We start from the raw sequence: 25,266 nt of genomic DNA, 5'->3' as shown, positions 1-25,266 counted from the left end.
AACATGGAACAAACCCTCTGTGTATAAGCGTTTAGTTAGATTTTCACTGAACACTGAAGAAACATGTCAATCATTATAAATCAGTGGACACAGCATTAAACCTGTGATTCTGCCTTAACTGTGCTTCAGATATCTAATTTGAAGCATGGCTGGCTCATTCTCCTTGTCTTTATTAACTATTTCAGCCACACTAAGTAAGGAATATAATTCCAGAAGAGTTTCTGACAACAGTTACCCAAAAAGGCTGAAGACCAAGGGGCAATGATCACAGCATATTAATACTGGTGACAGTTTGAAGAATTGTACTGGATCTCTGCTAGAAATTGTGCATCTGAAGAGGAGGTGACAGCAGCACAGGTATGGATTGCATGTAGACACAAGATAAACTGTTGCATTTTGCAAATGATTATGGCTTTCTCTTTGCAAGGGTGGGTGAATGTTATATGGCAGGCAGCCTAGAAAACGATGAGAGAGAGAGAGAGAAAAGATGTCTGCTCAGTTATTTCCTAATAAAACACCACTGTTGGATTTGAAGCATTTATCTCTGTAATACCTTAAGAACAAAGTGACAGTTGCCTGCTGAGGGAGTATTCAGCATTGCATTTCCTAGTATGTGTGATGCAAGGAGGTGATGAAGAAAACACTTGGCTTCAGTCTTCCATATCATCTGACTTATTGGCAGCGTTGGGTGAAAAGCTGGGGTGTGTTATATGGAAGGAGCAATCCTGAAGCAGAGAGAAGCAGACATTGCCAGCCCTGGAAACAGTAGATAAGGAATCTGTTTCTGGCATGTATACATACTGTAAGTGTGACAACTGGTTTCAACATAAATGGGGATTGGGCATCTGAAATCATTTTTCACAGTCATATTGGTATTAGCATGCACAGGATTAAAAATCCATGGTGATGCTCACTTCATCCATTTTGCATATTGCAAAGAAGGAGCTGTGAAGTCTGTGTGATAAGGAAATATTCAGTTGCTTAGGGACTGTTCCGAGAAATCTGCTATAGATGTATTTGAGAAAGCTCCGAGCATCACGTTATAGAGCTACTCATTCAACACTTGAAAGGCAAGAGTTAATCAGCAGTAGGAAATGTCCGTGAAGCATGTTATATATTCACATTGTAAACAAAGGGCTTCTCGGTACGAGGAATATGCTTAAGTCTGTCTATTGTCTTTTTACTTTGACTTAGGCCAAATCATTTTTATGAAATAGAAAGAATTGGCACAAAAGAAGTTAAATATACTGAGCTTTTATATGTCTTTATATGTAATACTCTCTTTCATTGTTTCAGTGAAGAAATAAATCCAGTGACCAATGGCAACACACCCTATCATATGCTACAGATAGGGTTAACCATATTCATAACTGCTTTCATAAAAAAAAAACTTCTTTCATCACAGAATGCATTTGCTTAATTTTGTGTTGCTTAATTTTGTGTTTCTTGGTTTTAAATAGAAAAATAATAAGAATATATTGCTCTAACAAGGAATAATCTACAGGTATTCCTACCTGATTCTGCAGTTGTTAGTCATGCTTGATGTTTATTTTGTGATAAAGAGCTGCTTTATTATACAGAATAGCTGATAAATAGTAGTATCCGGTGCATCCGTTTCCTTCAGGCAAATGCAACAGGCAGTTCTGAACTAGAGGAGAGTTGAGAGTTTGCTTAAGTGAAACGCACAACAAAAATGCAGCTATACTCAGGCTCCATTATAGTATTTGTTAAATGAATGATCTTGGAAATAGACACGCTGACAGTATAGTCAAGATGATATATAGAAGAAGGAGAAAATATTCTGTGTCTTCTTAAGAATGAGAATTAAGGCTACAAATCATGCGAGAACTAGAGATAAAGTTATGCAATCCATTTGCATTGTTTGGAGTCCAGGAAATTGCATTTTTTCGATTATTTATTACAGGTATGGGACCTGTTATCCAGAATGCCCGGGACTTGGGGTTTTCAGGATAATGGATCTTTCTGTAATTTAGATCTTCATACCTCATGCCTACTAGAAAATCATGTAAACAATAAATAAATCCAATAGACTGGTTTTTCTTCCAATAAGGATAAATTATATCTTAGTTTGGATCAGGCACAAGCTACTGTTTTATTATAACAGAGAAAAAGGAAATCATTTTTTTAAAAAATGGATTATTTGCATGAAATGGAGTCTATGGGAGACGGCCATTCTTTAAGTTGGAGATTTCTGTTTAACGGGTTTCTGGATAACAGGTTCCATATCTGTACGTTTACCTTTAATTTTCAAATGCTCTTGTAAAACCTTAAAAGCACGTTTATTCATTTATTTATTATTTGACTTATGCTGGGTCCCACCTTGTTGCTCAAGGGTTGAAAATGTATATAGCATTTTAACAGCAAATATTGGCTTAAGACATTGTTATCCATCCATTAAAAATATTGCACTTTTTTTTTTTAATGCACTAGTATACTGTTATTAAAAAAAAATTACACCGTTTTGGAATGATCAGGGTACATTTCAGTACATCCATTTTTGTGCACAAACAAACAGGGGTGTCAGCTGACCCCATGTCATTAATGTGTGATATTATACCCTTGATTTTCATAAACCATATTCCTCTTCATTCTAAAGAGAAACATGGAATAAGGTCTCAAAAACACCCAGACATGTATCATCATCATCATCATCACTCTATGTTAGTTGGCATCTTCAAAGTTTATAAAGAACCCTTTCTAACATTCAACATGTGATAAAGGTACCTTGCTCCACTCAAGGAGCTATTCCTAATGCATAACATATTCTTAGCACATGACATTGAATCCAACTATAAGATCTTATGTTATGCCCCTTTAAACCCTTTAAGAAGACTTGGGGGCCGATTCACCAAGGGTCGAATATTGAGGCTAAATTAACCCTCGATATTCGACTGGGAATTAAAATCCTTCGACTTCGAATATCAAAGTTGAAGGATTTTAGCGCAAATAGTTTGATCGTTCGATCAAAGGAATAATCCTTCGATCGAACGATTAAATCCTTCGAATCGTTCTCCTTCAACCAAAAAAACTTAGGAAAGCCTAGGGGGACCTTTCCCATAGGCTAACATTGAGTTCGGTAGGTTTTAGATGGCGAACTAGGGGGTCCAAGTTTTTTCTTAAAGAGACAGTACTTCGACTATCGAATAGTCGAATAGTCAAACGATTTTTAGTTTGAATCCTTCGATTCGAAGTCAAAGTTGTAGTCGAAGGTCGAAGTAGCCCAAAAAACACTTCGAAATTCAAAGTTTTTTTACTTCGAATCCTTCACTCGAAGTTAGTGAATCGGCCCCTAAAGGTCATAAGAATTCATTGAAGGGCCGCATTTTTCCAGGGTCTGGCCAAAATACTGCAAAACCTCTAATACAACTGTGCTCTCCTAACCATTTAGCAGCTGTTAGTCCACATATAAAAATGTTGCATGGGTATTACTCTATGATTACTTCCCATGAAGTAGACTGCCAGTACTTACCAAGATAACTGTTCAGGTCTAAATACAGACTAAAATGAAAAATTGACTGTATACAACTTATCTACAATTTTGTTTTGTATAAATGTCTGACATTTGCTTGTCTTCGTAAAATGAGAGATTTAAAAAAGAAAACAAATATATATATATATATATATATATATATATATATATATATATATATATATATATATATATATATGTAAGACGTTCAGTGATATACTGTACTTGAACATGCTCAGTTCCTAAAAGGCCAAAAATTATTATTGTTTGAATTATTTGGTGATTATAAAACTTGAACAGATCATTTTTTTGTAATCCCTGATCTTTGTATTACTGCAAAAAAGATTAACCTGTGCGCATGAAAGTGCTGGCAGGTTATAATTAAATAATTGTTACAGTGATTTATTCCAGAATCATACTGAGTAATCACAGGCTTGATCTATTTACAATATTTTAATATTATGATTTGCCGAAATGTATTTGTAATATGTCTCCTATCATAAAGCACTGCTGAGCAAATATATATGTGTAATTGTTTAGCAGATAATTTATAATAATAAATGTTATTATAATTAACTGTTGCTACCAATTGAATTCACCCATGTACAGTGTAAGGTTTTCAGGTCTGCTGAAATCATGCTTCATATAAATTTAGGAACAGAGAGATTGAGCTCCCTAAGGTAACAAGTAGCTGAAACAGTAATGAACTTAAAGCTTATGCACACAATTGACAACCCAAGGCACATGTTGCAAGGTGACTTTCTCACCCAGTCATACACAACTATTGCTAGCTGCAGAGAAGTAAGGGCTAAGATAATTAGCCGCTGCAAAGGACAAATAGGGGGCACATTCACAAATGACCTCTTAGTGTGTCTTTCCTCACCGCCTACGTAAAAAAACAAAAAACAAATAAGCAGCCAACCAATCATCTCACTATTAAGAATGTGAAGAGTAGGGTGTTTTTTTTCCACTGGTGTATTAATACCAGTGGGGAAAACACAGATTTCTTCCATTCAAGCCACATATCAGTGGGAAATGAAAGGCACACAATCTGCCTGTCAGTGCACACACAGGATGGACTTGACATGAAGACACTAAGCGCATTTCTATGCTGAAAGCCTTCCTGTGTGTGCACTGACATGCAAATACCTCGCTTGTTAGTTCATTGATTAGCCTGGTTTGAACATTTTGCTTGGTTTGCTCGGAAAACTGGTAATATCTGTTTGTGTATGGTTCTTCTGACTACAATGACAGTGGCAATGCATGCTGTTCCTGACTGGTTCTCAGCTGATGTGCCGACTAATGATTTCTACAAAGCAGCCTACATGATTTTTTTGGTTATACAGTGATATCTCTGCATGTATGGTGACCATAAACCTGGCTTATCATGAGCAATGACCACTCCACATATTTTTTTTACCATTTGTAAAAAGCAAGTTTGGCACAAAGCATGCAATATTTCAGTAAGGCATGTCTTTGAGTTTAAAATGATTCTCCAGATGCATGTGGATACTGTTACAAACCAGATTTCAGGGCCTATTTTTTACAAATTAGATGAGAATCACTCTTAACCATGCCATTGTCATGGAGGTGTATGTGATGTCCACGGAAGTGATAAGTCGAAGTGACATCACGTTATTTGTACATGCGCGTACAATGGAGGATTAACATTTCTTAGAAATAAGTTATATCTATCTACCTATGATTAAGATTAAATTAAGTGCTAGCATTCTTCTTGATGAAGACTTTTGTGCCAAAATGTTGGAGTATTTTTTTTGCTCTGTTGACCGGATACCATTTTTCATGAATTGTCTGGTAGTCACATCTCTGTGGGTTTGTTTTGGCACCATGGCTTCATCTCAAAATCGCTTCACAGGCTTTGCCTTTGAGTTTAGGGCCTATAATCTTCATCAATTCACTTTGGGGGCCTTCTACAAAATACAAGTAAAATCTAGATTTTATAAGTACGTATGTACCAATGTCCATTGTTCTTTCACCAATTGGCATGATAACGAGTGCTATGTGATTGAGGCGCGACCAGGAGAGTGGCGATTGTTCTGGGTTTTGGGATACCAATTGTAACATAATTGTTCTCAAAGCCAGTCTGGAATTGGTGGCTAGTGCACTGGATTTGGATGTCTGACTGTATTGAGGTGACACATCATTTCACTACCACACTGACACATCATTTTCACTACAGCATTTATGGAAACTTTCCCTCAATCTATTTGTGTATTTTCAAGCCTTGCATCAAAGGCCCTGCAGCATCAACAGAATTTGGCAAAACTGGTGTTCTTGAAGCATCCTGGTGGTGCAGAACAAGAGTTTCTACCGTTTCTACTGCCTTTTTTCATCCTTTCTGTAGGGATTTTTCTTTCTTGTGCCACTGACACAGCTGAGGCATGGTGATAATTTGTCTCTATTTTTCTCTTCTTCTTGAGACCCTGGTTCTAATAAAGGAACAGTAACACCAAAACATTTAACAGAGCTAATCTGCTAGGTAAACGGAATCATTCTAAACTCTCCTTTCAATGGCTGTCCCCATGGCTACACAGGCTCCAAGCATCCTCACTCAGACTGAATTGTCATTTATCATCATATGTGTTGAGGTCACAGCTTTGAAAAATTGCCATCACACATACAATGAAAGTAATGACTGTTCAGCTCTTTCTGTGATTCTTGTGCACACACACTATGTGAAGGACAATCACTTTAGCACTGGACGTCATGCAGTGCAGCTGATCCCATCTGTGGAAAAGAGTCACAATTGTACCACCGATACCACCTATAGTGAAGGGATGAATGGGAGAAAGTCATTGTCTTGTTTTTTGTAACTGTTCAGCAGTTACTGTGAAACATATGAATGAGCTTAATCTGTTAGAATGTCAATGTTGACCCCCTTTCAAGCAATTTGTATTATGTGATTTGCTGACCTCTTTTGCCATGGTATTTGATTTTACTGTTAAGCTATTTACAGCAAAACATGTATACACTGAACGATCGCAGTCTCTGAATGGAAGAGGGGATGATTTGTGCAACTATAACAGCCAAATTGTTAGTCCAGATTTTTAGCTGATTTTTATTTAGATTTAGATTTGAGCTGCAAGAATTTTTATGTTAAAAAAAACACAAACGCAACCAAGAAGGCCCAGCACCATAAAAACAATAGGGCTTATTTATTAATGCAGCGCTGAAAAAGTCACACATGATAAACTTTTTTGCAATTAATGTACTACTTTGCAATAACCTAACTCCCACAAAACATGCACACTATAGCCATGCCCCCAAGAAAATGTCATTACATCATGTCGCAACTTCAATTATTGAAATATTGTCTGGGGTAATGGGGTTGTCAAGTCATAAAAAGCTAATGGTTTGTAAATATGCTGAATGACAACTTTTCATTTCAACTCATTCAAAAACCTACTAGGGATGGTTCTCTTTTGGATCTTGTAATAACTAATACCGAACTCGTCTCTAGCATTTGTGTGGGTGAGCATTTAGGGAAAAGTGATCATAACATGGTCTCCTTTGAGATTCTGTTGCAGAAACAACTCTATAAGGGAGAAATTAAAACATTTTAACAGGGTTAAACACAGAAGGCAAATGGGATGTCTTTAAAATGCTGCTTAATAAATATACAGTCAGTATTTTTCCCTTGTACGCAAAACCTTTGTGGTTTGGCAGAAGTGTTGGTGTTGAGGTAGGTAAGAAAATGTGTTCTTTTAAAGCTTTCAAGTTAGCTGGGACAGCTGAAACATTTCTCATGTACAGATTAAGGAGGCAGACAATCTAAAATCAATATGGAAAAGGATATTGCAGCAAGGAGTAAAATGAACCCAAAATTATTTTTTAAATATGTAAATAGTAAAAAAAATGAAGCACATGGGTTGAGTCAGTTGGTTAATGAAAACACGAATAAAGCAGAGATTCTGAACTGTTATTTTTCATCTGTCTAAACAAATGAGGAACCAAGTCATCAATGTTCCCTTCTAAATTGTTTCAATTATATTAATACATCAAATGTATTGCATGGTTCATGCAAGGGGAAATTCAAAAGAGACTAGGACATGTCAAGATAAACAAGGGCCTGGGACTGGAGGGTATTCATCGCAGGGTACTAAACGAGCTTAGCTTTGTGATTGCCAAAGCTCTTTACTTAATTTTTCAGGATTCATTGAGGTCTGGCATGGTGCAGAGAGACTGGCGAGTTGCTAATGTGGTGCCGCTATTAAAAAAGGGATTCCAGTTCCAGTTCAGCCTTGAAACTATAGTCTGATGTCAGTGGTAGGAAAGCTTTGCGAAGAGGTTCTAAGAGATAAAATATTTCATTGCAAATCATAATACTGTGAGTTTGTGCCAGCATGGTTTTATGCATAACTGATCTTGCCAAACAAATGTAATTGCCTTTTATGAGAAGGTGAGCAGGAACCTTGACTCTGCAATGGCAGTGGATGTTATCTACTTGGACTTTACTAAAGCTTTTGATACAGTACCACACAGAAGTTTAATGGTTAAATTAAGAAATATTGGCCTCAAACATAGTATTTGAACCTGAATAGAGAACTGGCTAAAATATAGATTACAGAGAGTGGTGGTAAATAGAACATGTTCTTATTGGACCACTGTTGTTAATGGAATACTGTACAGGTTCTGCACTTGGTCCTTTGCTTTTCAACTTGTTTATTAATGACCTGGAGGTGGGCATTAAAAAGTACTGTTTCTATTTTTGCTGATGATACTACATTGTGCAGAACTATAGGTTTCATGCAGGATGCTGCAGAGTGAATCACTAGATTAGAAAACTGGACAGCAAATTGAGTAAATTCAAGGTTATGCACTTTGGCAGAAATAATATAAATGCAAATTATACACTAAATGTCAGTCTGTTGGGGGTTTCCTTAACTGAAAAGGATCTAGGGGATTTTGTAGATAACTCCAGGCAGTGTCATTCTGTTGCTACTAAAGCAAATAAAGGACTGTCTTGCATAATAAAGGCATTAATTCAAGGAATGAAATAATCCTGCCTCTTTATAGGTCCCTGATAAGGCCTCACCTGGAGTATGTAGTGCAATTTTGGGCTCCAGTCCTTAAGAAGGATTTGTTAATAGATGAGCCCCAGTATTTTCTTTTAATTAAAGATGTGTCTACTTGGAAAATAGTTGCAGCTGTTGTGGTACACATTGATAAATGATCATCATCATCATCATCATCATCATCATTTATTTATATCCTAAATCCCTATACAGACAAACCAGCAAATATTCAGAATCCAAACTTGACTTTATACTTAGGTTGGCTGTATGTCCCACATATTACCACCAAAGCAAGAAATCAGCCCCTATTTCCATAAATTGAAAACTGTCCGTTTTACAAAAAACTGAAATGCTATTATATTTTCAGTTCTCCACTCAAATGGCATGTGTGGGATACACACAGAGTCCCTACAAAGTAGCTATTGAGAGGTGTTGATGTTTGAGGGTGTAGGGAGTGCTAAATAAGGATGACATAATATGAACTGTTATACCTGTAACACTGTGTAAAGGAGGTTCACTATATTCAAGGTGATTTCCCTTTCCATGTAACAATATATAACCTGGGGAGCTGGAATTTACAGTACCTAGGAAATACAATCCAGACAATAACCATATGTTAAAGCTAGTCCTAGACCAACACTGTATTACTCTGAAAATGAGACACAGGCACAAAGTAATCCAGGAAGTATGGACATATTTAATCTTCCACAAATAGTACTCTGAGGGCTTCTGAAGTGCATCAAGGTGTGTCTTGCAAGAGTAAGTATAGAGTTTGATAAAGGAGACATGTTTCTCAGTGATAAGGGGCTATGGTTTGCTGCCACTATCTGAACTGGAGAGAATGGGCTAACCATCACTAGAAAGGATTTTTCATTTCTGACTAATACATTTTGCTGAGATGTTGATCCTTCAGCATAATCAAGTGTGATCCCGAATTTACAGGACTGGTAAACTGATTTGCTAAAAGAAAATGAATTGGTTGGGGGTGTGGAGGAATTTTAATTTCTTTTATACTGTACATACATCACATTATCCTTTCAAACAAAAATATGGCAGAAAATCCACATAAACAAACAAACTCTCCCAAGTTATTATTTATAATGCCTCTAAATTACAGGCATATGGCAGAATGTGGAAACAAATAAAATAGTAAATAAACACAACTTGAGAGTAAAAAGAATTTTAGTTCCACCTGCTCTGGGAATGCCATTAGCTACATTACCAAAGACCAAGCCAAGCTTGTACATACCAGGGTAGAACCTACATCATATGGTATCATATAGTAACTTGATTCAGGTAGGCCTACATTTATTTAAAATAACAAACGGACTGGATCTTTAGGCACCTAAAGGAAGTGGACAGGTAGGAGATGGGAAGGGTATGGCGAAGGGAAGGGGAGGGTATGGGGAGCGGAAGAGATGGGGGAGCGGAGCTGACCTTGGGGCACCTGAATAGTAAGTCCGTCCCTATTCATGAGCTTAATGATTCTAGATACTATCAGGATCAGGTATCAGCCATCTTTACGTGTAGAAGACCAATCCATGTGTATGATCTTTAATATAGTATAGATGGTGAAAATCAGAAATTAAATTGAAAGATACTGAAATGTCACTGCAGGGCTATTATATCAGATCACTTCCAAGGGACAATTACAAGGCAAGTTTCATGGGGAAATGACGATTTTGTACAAACACAAAAAAATTTGACTTGTGTTTAACAAATTTTGTTTGCAAGTACAAGATTAAATTGATTGATCTTCTATTTCTCATAGATGCTTCAATTAAAAGGTATACCATTTTCTATCCCAGTTATCCGATCACAGGTCAATCACTGGCACTTTTCTGTTGCCCCAGAGCAAGGAACAGAGTGGGGGGGGGGGAACAGGTGGCACAGGGCACTATTGTTCCATAAGTCAAAATGAATGTATTTTTTTAAACTCTTTTTTTTCATAATATTGCATTTGAAAGTTACTTCTAACTTTGCCATAAAGTATTTGCACAATGCTTTTACATTACCTGTATCTGATGCCCCATGTTCCTGTATGAGGGGCTGCCATATTTGTGCAGCAGGAGTCAATTAGCATTAGAAACTTTAACTGACAGGCTGATATGGGACAGTCAGGTTGGCAAAACAGTTCAGGTTGGAAAAACTTCAACTAACAATAACCAAAGTAAACCTCTCAGTAAAAAATGTTCAACATGACCTATAGGTAACTTTTAGGGGCAGATTCACTAAGGGTCGAATTTCGAAGTTAAAAATACTTCGAAATTCGACCCTCGGATTGAAATCCTTCGACTTCGAATATCGAAGTCGAAGGATTTAGCGCTGATCCTGCGATCGATCGATCGAAGGATTTTTCGTTCGATCGAACGATTAAATCCTTCGAATCGAACGATTCGAAGGATTTTAATCCAACGATCGAAGGAAAATCCTTCGATCAAAAAATCACAGGCAAGCCTATGGGGACCTTCCCCATAGGCTAACATTGACTTCGGTAGCTTTTAGCTGCCGAAGTAGGGGGTCGAAGTTTTTTTTAAAGGGGAAGTACTTCGACTATCGAATGGTCGAATAGTCGAACGATTTTTCGTTCGATTCGTTCGATTTCGTTCGACTTCGAACGAATTTAACCAATTCGATGGTCGAAGTACCCAAAAAATACTTCGAAATTCGAAGTATTTTTACTTCGAATCCTTCACTCGAGCTTAGTGAATCAGCCCCTTAGTGTACATTGATATTTTAAAAAGTAGTTTTTTTAGTGTCAGTATCACTTTAAGTACAGGGTTTACTTAATTGATTTCTGGAACTCCTGCCAAATATATACCAAAAGGATGTCTACAGTTTACCCAGCTCCAGTGTTTGTGTGTGTATGTGTATATATATATATATATATATATATATATATATATATATACACACACACACACATATATATATATATATACATATATATATACATATATATATATATATATACACACAGTAATTTTCAGGGGAAATTGGCAATGGAAGGCAGCTAAGCTTAGAAAAGAGCAGAAAGACAGGGACACTGGGTCTTCAGTCAAGAACACAGGTTTATTTTTTAAACTTTTCAACAAAAAGGCACTGGCAAACAGTATGTCAGTGTTGCATCATCAAGCATTTGCCTTTTCACACTTAGGCAGTGTAATCAGACACAGGGGTGACCATTTCAGCACAAAACAAAACATTTCTAAACATAACTCCTGCCCACTGGGCATTACCTTCACACTGAGCATGATTTGAATGTGTGTTTTGCAATTTGGCTAACCATTATAAATGAGACCTTTGAACTGCAAAATTTCGAATCGAATTCGATCAAATGCGCTATTCCTTCTATTCGAACGATTTGAATTCAGCCGTATACGGACCTATTTGATCAAAAACTGACCTATTCGACTAAAAAAAACTTTGTCTTTCAATTTGAAATTCGACCCTTGATAAATATGCCCCGATGTGTCAAACAAAATGTGACTATGGCAGTGAAGTAACACAAACCAATGTCAGGGTAAACAAAGAAACCTAAATACTCCTGGAGGAAACATCTCTGAATGCTCCGTTGATCCTTGAGTGTATAGTGTTAGTTTCTCAGAGACCAACCAATCCCTATGGACATACCAGATATGACTGCTGGTGTCCTGTGGGTTCCCCCATTCAGTTGAAGCAAACAAAGCACACAAAAGAATTTTTTTAGAATTGCAGTAGAATTTCTCACTTCATATTTTATCAAAATATTACAAAAACACATTATTTTAATTAACTACACAATAAAGCAAAATAAATGTTGTTTAGTATTATTTGCATGTCACAATTTTGCTTTTCAACTCCAGTTTTCAAAAGGTAGCAATAGGTTTCAGCTTGAACCGTTTCTCTGGTAGCGGGTCACAATTGATATTGTGATTTACACAAACACTGTTATCTGTGCTGTAAGCATTTAACTGTATTGGTGGGGAAGAAATCACTAACATCCTTTCTTTAGACAAACTCTCGTTGTTTGGTGTAGAGAAAGGCAGATTTTAAAACTTTTGCTTAACCATTCCAGGGCCTAAGCTGATTTCAGTAATAACATAAAACTTGAGGGTTTTTACAGAGAGAGCTGTGAATATGCGGAATTCTGTCCCTGAATCAGTTGTACAGGCTGATACATTAGATAGCTTTAAGAAGGGGTTGGATAGCTTTTTAGCAAGTGAGGGAATATAGGGTTATGGGAGATAGCTCATAGTACAAGTTGATCCAGGGCAGATTAAAAAAAAAGGGTTGAACTTGATGGACGTGTGTCTTTTTTCAACCTTACTTACTATGTTACTATGTTAGAAAGGTCCCTCTGAACCCCTTACCCTTAAATAGCATTATGCAAATGCTCCGGATTTGTTGGGCCTGCAAAGATGACCATGGCACGGAAAAGGGTGATGGTGCTTTTATTAAAATTTAAACACTCTTGAATGCAAAGTTCTGCATGCTTGTTTCAAAGTGGAGAATTCACAGTGAAAGGTTTTCTGAAAGATTTTCTATCATACTAAATCTACCTCATTAGCTCAAAATCTGTAGCTGAAATCTGACATTAGGCTGTGACTTTCTGCGCTTTTAGCTTTATACAGTGTCATAACCTTCTGTTAATAAAGAAATTGTAAGATATGCCTGCCAGAACAAGCGGAGGGTTTTTCTCTCAGTGCAAAGATCTTCAAAAGACTTTAATTTGTCAAGAGAAATCTATATAAATAATAAGATCAACTACTGGACAGTTTTTTTCCTCATTTATTCCAGATATGTATCCACTGTGTAAACCCAATATAGGCTACTCTAACCTCTATTCAAATATATTCGGTAGCATAAATGCACGGTTTTTCAATGCACTTAATTTCTGTAAGGTGTGGGCCCCCTTAAAATATCAACCGTATATGGAAAGTCGGTTATCCTATAGAGACTCAAACATTCAAAATTTTAGTTACCACTAAATTTTACTTGCTAATTGGTTGCTGTGGGATCCTAAATCTGCTTCATTGTGACTTTTATTCCATTACCTTTGTATATCTTTTTTTTGCCATTCTTTTATTTAACATTCTAGCATTCTACGTTCCCTAGAAACTGAACTAGTGCATAGGTTTAACAACTACCCTACCATTGTAACATTCTAACTCAAACTGTATGAGGTAGTGATGGGCAAATTTCCCTCGAAATTTGTGGAACAGTGAAAAATTCACGGAACGCAAATTATGATGGCCGCGTCAATTTTGACGCTGGTGTTAAAGTCAATGGGTGTCCTAATAATGTTGACGTGCAACGGTTTTGACGCAAATTTTTTTTTTTTTAAAAAAAAAAGAAAGTGTATGCAACAGTAAAGATCAAGTCTCTTGGTCTTTTGTGCAACCTACTAAGTAGCCTTAGTCATAAGATATTACATTATCAAGTGTAAGTGTGCAAGTGTAAAAGGCCGTTTTACAGTACTTAAATAAAATCCTTATGTGTACTCATTTTTATGGATGAAAGAATAACAGAGCTTGCCACTATTCCCCACAGGGAAATTTCAAAGCTCTGTATTCACTAGAATTTTGTAGCGGCATATTTATCAAAAGGTGAGAAAAGAGTGACCTGTGTTTTTTAGTCTTTTGATAAATTTGCTCCTAGAAATCCTATACTGTATGTGAATTAAGAACAGTGGCATTTCCCTCTGGCAAACTTTGGTGAACCTTAGTTTCACCCTTTTATATCTATATGCTCCTATATCTATCTTTTTTTATTATTAGCCAGACAGTCAACTGTACTAGTCTGCCATGATTTCCCTGGAGTAAAACCATAAAATACAGGGGGTTTTTTTTGTTTTACTTGAAATGTTCTGATTTTATTGATGATGGTACAAAGCATGATTCAATGACATACAGTACATATCATCTATATGACCAACAAACAAAAGAACTTATAGGTTTTTTTTTTTGTTTTTTTTACAACGTTTCTTCTTAAATATAGCCACCATCATGGTCTTTCTGAAGATGGCTTTTCTAACTCACAACCAAAAGGGTTGTAGAACATTAGTTTAACAGCTACATATACAGTATACTAATCTCCTTTACTGGAAGAGTGATGGCATTAGCATATGAATTAATATTATTATACTAATACAGGTATAGGATTCATTATCCAAAAAACTGATATCCATAAAGTTTTAAATTGCAGGAAGGACATCTCCCATAGACCCCATTAAATCAAATAATTTACATTTATGTATACAAATTCAACAAGCATGCCTACAGTTTTTTCAAATAAAAACACAGTTGTGAGATAATTGACTTTTCATTTCTCCATTAGGGTTCTGCCAGCTTATAGGATGTGGTCAGTATTCAAGTATTAGTAAATCTGATTTCCAAAAGCTATTCTATGATAATGGAGAAGTTAAATGGCGTAATCTTGATTATCTTGACACAGTTTATGGTATTTGTCTGACCAGCAGTAAATAAACCGGAGGTTGTTCATGCTGCAGCCATGTAGGTTCTTCGTTACCGTTTTCAGGCACTTTGCTGCTATACTAACGGGCACAGGCATAACTTTGCTAGCGAATGAGATCGATTCTAGCAGTCATTCACACGCTATCGCCAGGCGAATTTTCACTCTGGCGAATGGACGATACTCTGCAAATTCACTAAGATGCGCATTTTACTGAATGTTACCTCTTTCTCCAGACTTGCCTTCGCCAGCTCAGACGATGCAAAGTGCGTTGGGAGTGCATAGGACTTCCTCAATCTTCCACATCATATTTTTAGTGGAAAAAGTTTCTAAGTCCCAAAAAACGCTGGGTCTTTTCCTTTTTTCAGAGTGATAGCCTGCAAAAGTCCTTAAATTTTTTTGGGGGTAACCGGGTTCCCCCATACATTTTTAACATATGGAATATTAACTATACACTGGGCTCATGTGTAGGGCATTATGACAACTCTATTTTATTTATTAAGGTTCCCTGGACTTGTGTAATGTAATGTATTTGCTGCAACATATCCATTCAACTTTATAATTTCCTGCCGTATGCAAATTAGCCTGAGTGAAGACCTCGAACGAAGTTGCGTTAGGCATAATTGAACACTAGTGCATCTTCACTTTGATTGCCGAAGTAACGCTAGCAAAAAGTTGCCAGTGTACGGTGCCCTGGACGCAACTTTGCATTTTAGTAAATTAACGTTGTCCGAGCAAATTTTCGCCTGGCAAAGTGTTGCGATGGCTGTGAAGCGGTCACTGGAAAATTTTCTCTGCTTAGTAAATTTACCCCATAGTCTTGTTTAACACAGTAGCTCATTTACATCCAAACACATAGTGGACAACTTGCACTTTTCCTTGCAGTAAGTTGCATCTAAAACCATGAATCAGACACAATTGTGGTAGATGCAGTGCAGTTCCACCAAGTGAAAGTGGGGAAAAAAACATGCCAATTGCACTTTGCATACTGCATCAAGATACAGTAAGTGAATGCACTCTAGTATCTGTCAGGTTAGTCAGTAATTTTTAGAAGTTAGAAGAAACTACACAAAAGGAAAATAACTACAGTATACATTCACTTGTTAGTATTTCAGCCATGGACAGATAGAAAAGCAAGCAACCTTTTGTAATTAATTTATATATTAAAATAAGTAGGTTTTAGATGAACTGTTCCTCTGCTGTTCTGGATGCATAGTTGGCCAAAGGGACATGCAGTAAAGGAATGATTTGCATGTCTCCTCCCATAATACCTTACATGAGAGTTAAACTCTCATTTTTGGTATTAAGGAAGTGCTATGTATACGGCATGAGGCAAGTAAATACCTTCTGTTTTCAGAAGGCTTATTTCATATGTGCATATTTTGCACATGAAGGACTTTTATGGCTCCTTTTAGCCCATCTCACCCTAACCAGGCTAGTTTCTTTGCTTCGCTACTCCACAAGTCCTACCCACTCAGAAGCCATGTTCCAATATCTTTTGCGGATGAGATCTAACAAGATTGATAACAGGCTGTCTGCAAGTTTGAAAATATTTACCGAACGCATATCAGGACATCATCAGGGGAAATCCATCCCCTGTATGTGATCTCCTATGCTAGAGGAATGCAAGTCACCTGCTTTTACACTCACCCCTCCTAATAGCAGACGTCACACCTCGCTAGTCCCTTCTCAGCTGTCAGCCTTAGCTCGAATTTGACTGCTGCAATTAAAAAACCTAAAACGCCTATTGAATAAAAGGAATGGCAAGAACAAGTAACTATAATTAGGGCACAGGGCTGAATACTCTGAGGAGTGAGGAGCAAGAGCTGACCACTGAGGAGGGAGAAGCTAGGACCCAGGACGGATGGCTGAGGAGGGAGGAGTGCGTAACAAGGACCCAGAATGCATGGCTGATGAGGGAGGAGTGAGGAGCAATAGCTGACAGCTGAGGAGGGAGGATCGAGGTGTGACATCAGCCTCAGAGGATCGGTGAGTAAAAAAAACATGCCATGTCACATTCCTCTTGCTTAGGACTAGGGATGCACCGAATCCAGGATTCGGTTCGGGATTCAGCCAGGATTCGGCCTTTTTCAGCAGGATTCAGGTTCGGCCGAATCCTTCTGCCCAGCCAAACCGAATCCGAATCCTAATTTGCATATGCAAATTCGGTGCATCCCTACTTAGGACAGCGCATGCAAGACAACGATTTCCACTGACGATGTCCTAAAATGCATTCCGTAAAATTGGCTCTAAACTGTTAGGCTGTATCTGTGCTACCAACGGTTCTGGATGCATAGTTGGCCAAAGGGACATAAAGGAATGATTTGCACTCCTCCTCCCATAATGCCTTATATGAGAGTTAAACTCTCATTTTTGGTATTAAGGAAGTGCTATGCATATGGCAAGTAAATACCTTCTGTTTCCAGAAGGATTATGCTGCATATGTTGCATGTGAAGAACTTTTTGGCTCTTTTAGCCCGTCTCATCCAAACCAGGCTAGATTCTTTGCTGTTCTTCAGTGGTCATTGCCCCATGCAGCACATTGCATAAAATGCAATACAATGTAATAACATATAACAATAGTTAATCAATGGGTTAACAGATAACAGCAATATACAGTATGCCGCATCTCGAGTATCAATCTGATCATTCAAAATCTTAAAAGGATACTGTCACGGGAAAACATTTTTTTTTTCAAAACGCATCAGTTAATAGTGCTGCTCCAGCAGAATTCTGCACTGAAATCCATTTCTCAAAAGAGCAAACAGATTTTTTTATATTCAATTTTGAAATCTGACATGGGGCTAGACATTTTGTCAATTTCCCAGCTGCCCCGGTCATGTGACTTGTGCCTGCACTTTAGGAGAAAAATGCTTTCTGGCAGGCTGCTGTTTTTCCTTCTCAATGTAACTGAATGTTTGTTTGGCTACTGGGGGGGGGAAGGGAGGGGGTGATATCACTCCAACTTGCAGTACAGCAGTAAAGAGTGATTGAAGTTTATCAGAGCACAAGTCACATGACTCGGGGCAGCTGGGAAATTGACAATATGTCTAGCCCCATGTCAAATTTTAAAATTGAATATAAAAAAATCTGTTTGCTCTTTTGAGAAATGGATTTCAGTGCAGAATTCTGCTGGAGCAGCACTATTAACTGATTCATTTTGAAAACAAGTTTTTTCCCATGACAGTATCCCTTTAATAAACATAAATAATTCTTGTGTATTTACCAGATATGTGATTAAAGTTGATCAATGGCCCCATTAGCATGGCGACAAATACACCAAAAAAATGCAAGGGTTGGAGATTTATGACATAATCAGAATGTAAGTTGCATGCACATCTACTGGCCAGTATATTACAATCACCTTATAAAACAGAACTCAAATTACAAAACTAATTGAATGAAGCTGGTGTGTTCAGCCATCTTATAAAGCTAATGTTTATTGATTTAATATTTCACCGTATATTGTTTTATCCATATGCATATTCGTTTTCATAAGAAGATATTTTTATTTGTGCTGTTTGTTACACCCGTCTCCTCCTCCCATCTGGAGTTGTATTTATTAGTATTTGTGCAGTTGATGGTCAGCGATGATATTAGTAATTATACTCTTGCAGCTTTCCGTGGAAGAAATTGAAATGGGGCAGTGCAGCAGCAAAACCGACTTCTCTAGGCTACAGAGTTATATAAACATAATGTTCAGATGAATCCGTTTTATCAACTACAACCATATGGCAAAGCTTGCAATTGGTGCTTTTATGGCAGATGCAGATGCTGTTCTGTTTCAACCACAAATATACAGTGCATCTCTGCAAATGTGAGTTCAAGGATAATTAGACTTTTTAAAATCATAAAGTTTTAATGATAATTTCGAAGACTATATTAGTTTCCTAATAGGCACAATAAAATGCTACATGCTTGTATTAAAGGGATATTAAGGCTTTTGGATCCTAACATTGTTTCACAAAACTTCTTGAATGTCAAATGCCGGTTGCTTGACAAAGGATGAGAGTCCGCATGTAAATGAAAATGCAGTATCAATTTAGATTGTGCTGGTGATGAGAGGAGGCAGTTTCTTTAGTATTCCCATTCCATGTTCATATGCATTTTCCTCAAACTCCAAAGACCAAGCAACTTTTAAATGAATGCATACTGTGTTTAAATTCCCTTCATTTCAATACAGTTTATGGAAAACATGATTACACTGTAGAAGTTTATTGCAGAGTTCCAATCAACCTGAAAAGATCAGAGGAAAGTCAATGCAGTCCTTTTTAGGAACTGCTGCACAAAACATATTAAGAATATCTCATATCCCACAAAATGTATATCCTCTGGCTAGATACAGTACTTCAGCTCAGCGCAGGAATGATAATCCTCTTCTGAAATGTTTTTATTGCTCTCATAAAAATACTTTAGATATTTCTAAACCAACACTATGCTCTAATAGGCAATTTTTCTGCAGCACATCACAAGGTTATATTTATTTTATTGCTAAAACGGATGACAGTTTCATTGACCTGTTCAAAAGAAAAGAAGCAGATGACTATGCTATGCCACTCACCATCAATGAAGGAGAGGCAGAGTTAAATGAATGATGGGATCATAAAATTGATTGTAGAAAGAACTCAAATGGCAAATCTAATTTGTTGTTTTTAAGATATGTTTCATTTGTGTTCGTTATTTCTTTTGCATTTTTGAGGCCTTTAAATTGGATCTTCCCTACGGCTTCAAATTTTTAACACATTTCCATTATAGTATAACCAGTACCTGGTTCTTAAACTTATTAGGCATAAGCAATGAGCTGTTCAGTTGAATTTTAGTGCAGCTTTGCCACAGGCATTGATGGCCACCTAGCACCTTTTATTCCTCATTATTTCAGTTTGATCCCTTTTTGTTTCCATTGTTTTCCTATCCTTCTAAATTTTTTGCTTGATGTACTTGATGTACTTGATCTGCACTAGATTGATAGGGTTTATCAAAGCTACAAACAGAGACTTACATTGCCTTTTGTCATTGATGGTCACAGGCCCAAGGACCAGTCCCTGAGAAACGCACTATCCTAATCAGCAGCCTCATCACCCTGCTGTTCAACAATCTAATTACAAACCCAAATCAATGTTCCGATAATATTATTGTTAATAATAGCCACATGATGGGGCCCATTCACTAAGTTCGAGTGAAGGAATAGAGGAAAAAAAACTTCGAATTTCGAAGTTTTTTTTGGCTACTTCGACCATCGAATGGGCTACTTCGACCTTCTACTTTGACTTCGAATCGAACGATTCGAACTAAAAATCGTTCGACTATTCGATAGTCAAAGTACTGTCTCTTTAAGAAAAAAACTTCGAACCCCTAGTTCACTACCTAAAAGCTACCGAAGTCAATGTTAGCCTATGGGGATGGACCCCATAGGCTTTCCAAGTTTTTTCTGATCGAAGGATAATCCTTCGAAAAGGATTTAATCGTTCGATCGAACTATTATTCCTTCGATCGTTCGATCGAACGAATTGCGCAAAATCCTTCGACTTCGATATTCGAAGTCGAAGGATTTTAATTTGCCAGTTGAATAACGAGGGTTAATTAACCCTCAATATTCGACCCTTAATACATCTGCCCCGGTATGTAATATAAACCAGTGCAGCAAGCCATACAAAGAGATCATTGACTGGTAACTGCAATTTGCTGCACTGGTTTGTTTGCATCATGCTAACACATGCCCAAATATGGGTTAAGGTTATCTTTAATTATTTTTATTTTTTTATTTATTATTTTTAAACGGAGCATGGTTAGGCCTTTAACTTTCAAAGTAAACAAATGGTTGCTATGGGTAACTAGACTATATGTAAATCTTTAACGGTTTATAACAATCATACATATTTTGTTTTCAAGAAGTTCTTTAGAAAGCTTGGGAGTAATCTAAAAGGATATGTAAGATAACGGTTTTGTTGTTTCATACCTAATAAATATGTAAACTTAGGAAATATAATCATTGGACTATACAGTTGATACAAGTGATAATGCTGTTTTAATGTCACATGAGGCTTTTTTCACTGGTAGAGAATATACCAATCTGCTCTGATTCCATGGACAGAGCACAGAAACAGCATCTGTCCATGTGAGTATTGGCAGGCTCACACGAGCAGATGTTCTTTCTGTGCACAGACTAAAAGGTGGAATGGAGCAAACTGCCATTTGTTTATTGGCATTTTTCTTCCAGGTAAGAGAACTCCTTGCGAGACATTAGCCTTAATCGCCTTCAGGGTAAACATTCTTATAACTATCATAATTTAATATATTACAGGTTCTCCAAGCAGAAGTGGTGTAAATGGGTCTAAACCTTTCACCATTACCATATCAGATTATGGTTATGATTTTGATACTCTGTTTAGATTCCCAGTTCTGGACTGTGTTTCTACCAGAAAGTGGAGAACAAATAGTCACCATACATGCACAAATTGTGACTATACCTTTTCCCCAAAATGACACAACTTTATACAATATCAGATTAGTGCTCTTCTGTCCTGGGTCTGGGGTCAAGGTGCACCTTACAGTTTGCAATAGGTCTCTGAGCTCCAAAAGGCAGTGCAGAGACCTACAGTATGAACAGATGTAAGGACAGGGCAACCTTGTGTGCCCCAACAGTGCCCTCTGTGACAAATATGCTACCTGCAGGGTACATAAAAACATGGAAGATCACCCATTTATTTTTTTTTGCACCTTGCCCTGCAGGTATTCAATTACTCCTATGGCATTTAGGTGCAAGTAAACTCATTTATTCCTGTAACCATTTACTCTAAAATTCCTAATGTACCTTTTGTCCTTAAAGGACAAGGAAAGTCTAAAATAGAATAAGGCTAGAAATGCTGTATTTTGTATACTAAACATAAGCATGAACTTACTGCACCACAAAGCCTAATCAAACAAATGATGTATGCTTTCAAAGTTGGCCACAGGGGGCTGTCATCTTGTAACTTTGTTAAACATCTTTGCCTGACCCTGACCCTGCACATGCTCAGTGTGGTCTGGGCTGCTTAGGGATCGTCATAAACAAAGCTGCTTGAGTTCTGCATGGCTGGGAAGTAAGGTGGGGGCTCCCCCTGCTGTTCATAAGTATGATTGTTTCCCTGCTCAGCAGTTAGGGACCATCTGACAATTCCTATCCACAGCAGTAAATGAAGGGAGAATTTCACTGCATACAGTCAGGTTTCTTATAAAAACGGTACACATTTTTTAATTAAAGTATATTGGAGATAGGTTTCTTTTTCATTAAAGAAAGTAAAAATGGGATTTTATTTTTTTGCCTTTCCTTGTCCTTTAATGGAAAAGTAAGAGAAGGTCCCCAAGCCTTGTGTCTCATATCCCTTCTCATTTTAGACTGTAAACTCTGTGGGCACGGCCCTTTTTAAAAGACAATGAAAGCCCCAGTAAGCTTTGGTACTTCTGCTACTGTATGTTCTGCTATGTCATTTTCTGTGTGTCTCAGACCAAGACCATATGCGCATAACAAATAGTTCATACTTGTGCATACCTTTAAAAATACTAATGCTTTAAGCAGAAATTTCCAAAGCAGATCCAAGATGGCAGCCACATTTCATAGTGTTTGGGAAGAAAGTAATTATTATAGCCTTTCCTTGTCCTTTTAACTTTTTTTTATGAAATATGATGCTACATTATGAATATGTGTAATTATTATTTATGTATTTGTAATGCACAAACAGATCAAAAGTTAGCAGAAAGGTTCGCAGGGTGCTTTTTGTGTGATGATTTCTCGGCCTTTCTTCTTTACATTGTTCTTTTGATCAGCAGGAGTAGCCCACAATAAATTCAGGTCTGCTCTGTGCCAGACTACTGTACTTGCATGCTGGGAGAAGAAATAAATATGTATGTTTTTGCTACATGGAAAACAGTGAGAAAAGGAACAAGACATTGGAAACTTTTTATTTGAGGTTTCATGAAAAAAAATATATCTTAAAAAAAGTATTTTATTAATGTTAAAAACTGGAATACCAATAGATAATTCATAAATGAAATATAGTATAATTCTGCTATTTAATAGTTAAGCTTTAGATCCACCACCTTCTCTAATATTTTTTTTTTAAACATTTAGCACATCATAAGTCCTACAGTGCCAAATGATACAATACTTTAGTTGTTCAGTGATGTAACTAAATTGTGTCTATGAGGTCTTATTTTTCAGTTTGTTGGACAGGGTTTCATAGAAATACAAAGATCCTTTATTTTCAGGTCACCAGTAAATTGTAGGTCAAACTGCTGGTGCCCAAGGAGCAAAATCCAGTTTTTCTTTCCACACAATAAAAATATATTAGGCAACTCAAGCAGATCTAAAGAGCAGCAAAACATACACTATCAAATATACTGTATGTTGGTTCACTGAAGCTCAATGCCTTCAGATTTATGCTGAAGAACGTTGCTTCCTAAAACCAGAACCAAATGATCACTAATAGAAACAGCGAGAGAACAGTAGAATTTGTTGTTCCCGAAAGATTGCTTTACTCTTTCCGACCAGGGGCGTACATGAACTACAAATAGAATATAGAATACACAACCCTAAACACTATATAACATGCCTTAAGCAAGGTGACTGACCTGTATACCGTGACAATCAGAGTTCTCAATAAATGCAGAGCTGTATGTGTGTTGAACATTCAAGCTTGGATCCTTAGGGGTTTGTTTACCAAAGAGTGAATTCTCTCCTTATCTAACGCCAACAGAAGTCACCTCAATTCATCAGGTGAATTTTCACAACATGTCTCATACTTATTAAGTACGCTGTCTCTCTGTAAAAATTCTTTGTGAAAGTTTACCAGTGTATTTGCGCCATACTAGAGAATGTCCTCAATAAATAAATGATGTATGTGGCATATTGGCTGCTCTATCTTTATAGTTTACCAGCCTGAACCTGGAGAAATGTATTTTGGAAACAATTAATTTGTTTTTAAATTGCCAATTATTCACTGAAGGTAGTTTAACTGATGAAAATATGTACTGAGGGGAAGAGACTGTACAGCAATGCAAAATTAATTCATCAAAACTCGTCATTATTCAGGGCTGTATTTGGTGCCCTAGACACCAGACCTATTGGCCCATGCGCATTATGACACATTATGCATAATGTGGAAGTGATGTAATGCGCCTAAGCATTATATCACTTCCTTTCGATCGCGGCAGCATGTTACCCCCCCCCCACCCCCATCTCTGCCAGTGAATTTAATCAAGAAGTATTTGGCAGCGGTGGGGGAGCTCTTTTTTTGGCGGCCCCTCTACATCTGCCACCCGTTTGTAAATATGCCTTTTAAGACTGCTTAAAAGAGATGTAAAGGACAACCACAGTTTGCCTATATTTTTCCGTAAGTCATCCTGCCATGTAAGTTATTTAACCTTTTATAAATGTGTGTCATTAACATTCTGTACTGTATATTGAGATGTTTACCTCAATACTGTCCGGTAATAAGATCTAAGTTAACCACCAAATACTTTTAGCAACTTTTTGGGGGGAGAAGGAGAGCAATGTAGCCCTTTTCAGCCGCGCTAACCTGTCAGGAAGGCAGAGTAACTCCATGAGGGCACAGCTTTCCTCACTATTGTGCTTTCACGGGCGCCTACTTCTTCTTCTAATCTAACTGGTTCCGGAAGCTCGAGGCTGATCTCCCCGAGTCCCAGCTGCTCTAACCCCCTGTAGCCTAAGCCATAGCATGACATGGTATGTCTTGCCTACCCAATCTGCCATTGACTACATGTTCTATGTATGTCTGAGTTGGAGTACTTCTATACTGTACTTGGACATCAGACTTTAATAAACACCGAAAAAAATCTAGGGTTTTTTTTCAGCTGAAAATTTTTTATTTTCCCCTTTAAAAGTCTGACTAGAAAAATTCGGAGCTTAATAAACAACCCCCTAAAAGTTGACTCAAAGGTGAACAACCCCCTTTAATTTAAAAATAATTTACTTGTACAACACCAACATATTCCACAATGGTTTACAGAGAGTTTATACATCATTCCCATTATTTAGCCAGAAAACTGTAATTAGCAAGCAAAACAATACAGACATCTAATGACACACACAAATAAGCAAATATCTAACCACAAAATGGATATTCTGTGAAATGCTCTTACCACGCTCTGATTAGAATTAAACTGTGATAAAAGGGTATAAGAATCTAGCTGGATGAGAGAGGAGCATGGTCATGTAGAGAGAACCAATCTATAAAATCAGAAATTGTGGCTCACATGGGAAGGCGAGAGACAGACAAATGTGCAAGTTCT

General features: G+C 37.2%; 1 protein-coding gene across 1 annotated transcript in view; it reads left to right on the top strand.

Annotated features, from left to right (window-relative positions):
• Positions 1-572: 572 nt before the first annotated feature.
• kcnmb2.S (potassium channel subfamily M regulatory beta subunit 2 S homeolog) overlaps positions 573-25,266 on the top strand; it is a 206,929-nt gene continuing 182,235 nt past the window's right edge. The window contains exon 1 of the mRNA XM_018265695.2: positions 573-802. The gene's annotated coding sequence lies outside the window, so the exon portion shown is untranslated. The remainder of the gene's footprint in view (positions 803-25,266) is intronic.

The sequence above is a fragment of the Xenopus laevis genome, chromosome 5S (assembly GCF_017654675.1).
Source record: "Xenopus laevis strain J_2021 chromosome 5S, Xenopus_laevis_v10.1, whole genome shotgun sequence".
Lineage (NCBI taxonomy): Eukaryota > Metazoa > Chordata > Amphibia > Anura > Pipidae > Xenopus > Xenopus laevis.
The sequence above is the reverse complement of the archived record's forward strand: the minus strand, read 5'-3'. Positions and strand labels throughout refer to the sequence as shown.